The following is a 4,845-nucleotide window of genomic DNA, read 5'->3' on the forward strand; positions in this document are numbered from 1 at the left end:
GTTGTTATGTGAGCAGCAGCCGTCATTCAATAAATTTCTTTTTATATTCTTTTTTTTGAACAATCGTCTAATTTATTATCCATAGACACGTAAACACATAGCTCATCTTTTTGTAAAAAAAAAGATCTTACGAAACCTATTCATTTATTTTGAACGACTCACCACGGCATTCCGAGCCCATGCATTAGATGCTCCCAACTCGTAACTCCAATCGATGCTTACCACCAACTCCCAAGTAACAAATTTCAGCGTAACTGCAAAAACATAATCAAAGAATGAGATAGACAAAGCGCAATGAATTTAAAATAAAGTAAAAGTTAAATTCGAATTCACTTATCTCGCGTTGCTTGCACTCCTTGCAATTTTATTTTCTTTGTTATGGTGTCAAATGTCAAAAAGACAACAGGAAGAAAAAAAAACAATGGGATATTTTTTTTTAGTACCGATTGGCGTTGCCGTACTCGGGCAGGGATCAAGTGTGAAGATAACCGGGTGGCTCACGATTTAAAAAGGGAGGGATATAGTGGTGGAAGATATATACGAAGGACTTTAGCGGGAATCTTATACATAGGAAAACGAGGGGTATGAAAGGGCATAACAGCGCTCGGTGGGAGAAAAAACGCTATCCAAACTTGTAATGGCAAATACGTGGCCTCTGTGCGCGAGTGTAGCTTAAATTTCTAAATTTTAATATAAAGCCTGTGTTTTGTGTGTAGAGCCAGTGGATTATATCTTACAGGTGGGAATTAGAAAAATAAATGAGTAAAGTTAATAAAAATGATTGGGTAATTGATTTAAATAGGAACCCTCACTCAGCACCACAAAGGAGCACCAAGAAGGATAGCATCCATAGCGATATTTTTATGTTTGGTGGAAAATCAAAAGCAGGAAGTGTAAGTCCATTCCACTGTCGCGCGGTTAAGCACGAATTTATAGATTTCTTTGTTGCAGTGCGAGAAGAAGCTGGAAAGGGCGCAGAGGCAAGAGCAAACGCAACTTCCTGTAAGTCTTAGCTTTTAATTCATATTTATAGAAGTTTGATAGCACCCGATTATCGGGACCGCCCTGTGAACATTTTTGGGCCGATCAGGCAGCGTTTCCGGTCTTCCCCAAGTGCTAAACCAGTTAGGTGAGCTAGGTGTGAACCGCTCTATAGTGGAGCAAGAACAGGAGTCGCTGTTAACATCGGTGCTAACCGCACGCGTTTGGGACAATAAGTCAACGCTACACAAGTAAATGAAAGCTCAAGCTTGAAGGCTGAGGGATTCATACAGGCCAAAGAGCTGCCTAAATGTATTTATTATTATTATCATTGCCTATATAGACCCTTTTTTTTTTTGCTTATTCTTGTGTTCGTCTTCGTACTGGAAATTTTACTACCGCTTTTAGCGTTTCAATCTTGAAGTCTGTAAATGTCCCGCACAAACCCAAAAGATTTGTAACCCAGTAAATTTATTGATGTTTGTTTCTCCACACCCCTTTCTAAGAGAGCTCCCTTAGGCAGGCAAAAAAAAAGGATGTGTATATATGAACAAATTTTATGGGCTGTTGAGCGGTGAAATTTAGCACTAAGAGTTCTGTTTTTTGTTGATTTGATTTAAATAATCTGTCTTTGTTTCTAATTAAATTTTAGTTAGTGGATCCTTATATAAACAAAAAAAAAACAGATAAGTCAATATAATAATATTTTTTCTTTGTAAGCTTAACTTTAATCCGTTTTTTTATCCGTAATTTAAGTCCTAATCGTTTTTCTTCCCAATGTTTAGTTTTAATATTTTTAATAAAATCTTTGTTTCAGAGGTCGAAACTATGTATTGAGATCATCTTGTAAAGGGGGGGTACAGCGAAGGCATGGTGATTGAAATGGAGGTGGGGTGAAGAGTTGGTGGACGGACATATTACGGGGCTGCAATGGAAATGTCACGGTGGATTTATGCAGCCTAGGCAGGGTGGGCCGAATCAAAGTGAGCATGTAAGGTGGCGAATTTTCACTAAATTAGTTTGTTCTGACATCCTCCACGCCTCGCCCAGGTTGGCGGGTTCGAAAACCCACGCCCGAAACTTGGAGCTAGCTGAAGCAACCGACCAGGGATGATAGATTTGGGCGTGGAGTGCATAGCGCGCACAAGAGGATGGGTCATAACAAAATGGCGCCCAATTTAAAAAAAAAAACGCGCGATTCGAAAATAACCCGTTTCAGTGTTACGTTGTAATGGCGCGCCTAAAAGAATTCAGTATTGATACGTATTTTCCGTTATGCTTTAATTTTTTTTATTATCTTTCTTATGTAAAATCCAAAAAAAAACAGGATATACCTAAAATAAAACTTTTACTTTTTTCAATTTCTTTTTATCGTCGCTTAAGATACTGGTGGCTTATTAGTTTGAATCGAAATGGCTAAACCATAAATGCACCTATGGAACTAAAGGCGATGAAAGTTTCCTCAAGATGGCGTGTTCAATTTACCGAAATTTGTTCAATTGCATCATTAAATTTTTCTATTTTTTTGTGTTTTTTTTTATAATTTTTTTTGCTTTTCCGGTAAGTTCTGCACTCGGTGGCTTGGTTACTTACGCGTAGAGTAACCAAATGCACCAACAATCAGGATCGAAAGTTATCTTTTAACTAGCTTACTCTTTACAAAATTTATTTATTTTTTCCTATTGATGACATGGAATAAAGTAGTTTTCTTTTGGTGGCCTCATGAGTAACCAATATTTTTATTTTATTTTTGTGTTTATGGTTTCGTTGAGGTGATCAAAAAGTGGCCTAATATATCCATGGAGATGCTTTAGTTGCACTGTGATCCCCTTGAACGGACATAATGCATTTGATTCGAACAATTCTCAATAAAGATAGTTTTTGTTAATACTGGAATTCGCCAACTCCGCCTTACATCAACTAGGTTAGCATTGGTGTACGTCCAACAACACTTTACAACAGTGAAAAAAAACAAAAAAACATGAACTTCACTCGGAATCCGCCGGAGCTTACCCCTAACCGGACAGGCAAAGTCGAAACAAAACAAAAGATTTAAGATACAAACCTTTTTCTTAAGTTGTCTTAAGGTCTAAATAACTTAAATAGCCCATTTCGATATTTTTACCTTTCCTTTAATGGTAAGAATCTAAGTTAAATTTAATAACATTAAATACTGTATGGATAGCGCGGAAAGGCGTAAACTCACATTCGATCTGAACAGAAGAGTCCATAGTTATTATACTCGATCGAAAACCGATAGCGAAACGTACATGTTCCGCACACCTAATAACTTAGAGAAGGCCGGGGCGGTCGATGAATCGTTTCAAGATCTGTCGGAGACAATAAACATTAGGAGGGATACAGTAGATCGTTTGCGAAATCCCTTACCTTTTCCTAACGTAGCTTCTCCAGTTCGTTGTTCTGAGCAATTAATAACAGAATCCGTAGCTATAACTGCGCCCGATTTAAGCTTCCCGCCGCAGCGGACTAACAATGAGAGGCCTTCGACTACTGACCAGCCTTCTCTGGAGCGCAGTTCGTTGCGCACAGAAATAGATACCATTGTCAGGGATAAGCTAAGCAGGGTACAAGAATCCTTAAATAGGATAATGCAAGAGGAAATGCGATTAGGTTTCCAGGAATTAGTAGGTATACTTAAAACATCTTCAAATCCTTTACCTGGTGCAGCACCTGCGCGTGACTCGGCAGAATCGCACAATACCAGCCAAGAGTCCTCGGGTGGCCGTTCTCGACTAATGGTAAAGCCTGGAAATAAAAAAATTAATAAAACCTATCCCAAGAATGCGTCACACTCAAATCGAGGTGGCTTCAAACAACGACAGCAAATGTCCCGATCCCAGTGTCCACGCCAATACAGCGAATTTTCGCCACAGCCACCTAGTCTTCCGCCGCTCCAAATGGCAACCTATTTTGCACAACCAGCGCCGTCTCGTTCACAATGTTCATTTCAGGCCGGCGAGCCCTTGGGGCACGAGCAAATCGCGGACGAAAACGTGCCACGCCAATTACCGCGGAGAGCGCTAGCAAATCCTGGAATGCAAAATCAAAGTCAGCATCGCTACGATATTAAAATTGACAAAGAAGCCGCTGACTTTCTGGAACTGTGGGCAAGAGGGGCACTCCTTCACGGACTGCATGTCTTTGCAGCGAAAAATATTCTGCTTTAAATGTGGCAAGCCAGAATGTATAACTCCAAAATGTCCGAAATGCGCGGCGGGAAACGTAGCCCGGAGCGTGACAAGACCAGAGGAGTCGCGCTCTCAACAAACTCCGGCGGAAGAATAGAGCCTTGTAAGGAAAACATAACAGCAGCGTCCGAAAGCACCAGGGGTGAAAGACGATATTAAAACGAAATCCCCTTGTTAATTTAAAAATTAATTCTTGCGCAAAACTGAACGCTGGGAGGTCTCTGGAAGAGCGAATACGTCATTACTATAGTGCTCGACAGCGTATTTTTCAGCAACACCAACTTGAAGGAGCTCGACGCGTAACCAGGAAAGTGCAGAAGGCGCGTGAACGATATCAGAAGCGTAGATCGGAACGCCTCCACGTGGCGGTAGCAGTTAAAAGCGCGGTTACAAATGATCCTCGCGTTTTCGCCGATGTAGATATACGAGGATAAATTATTAGGGGTCTCTTAGATACAGGTGCTTCGATCAGCATCCTAGGGAAGGGCTGCAGGGAATTAATTGAGGATCTGGACCTCGAAATTCAACGCTTTGTGTCCACGGTGAAGACGGCCTCTGGACAAAGCCATGCTGTACTGGGCAAAACTACGGTAAACGTCAAGCATAGAGATCAAGAACGCAAATTAACTTTCTACTTGTGTCCTTACCTGGAACA

This window comes from Rhagoletis pomonella, unplaced genomic scaffold, assembly GCF_013731165.1.
Source record: "Rhagoletis pomonella isolate Grant_MI unplaced genomic scaffold, Rhpom_1.0 Rhpom_scaffold_00003, whole genome shotgun sequence".
NCBI classification, from domain to species: Eukaryota; Metazoa; Arthropoda; class Insecta; order Diptera; family Tephritidae; genus Rhagoletis; species Rhagoletis pomonella.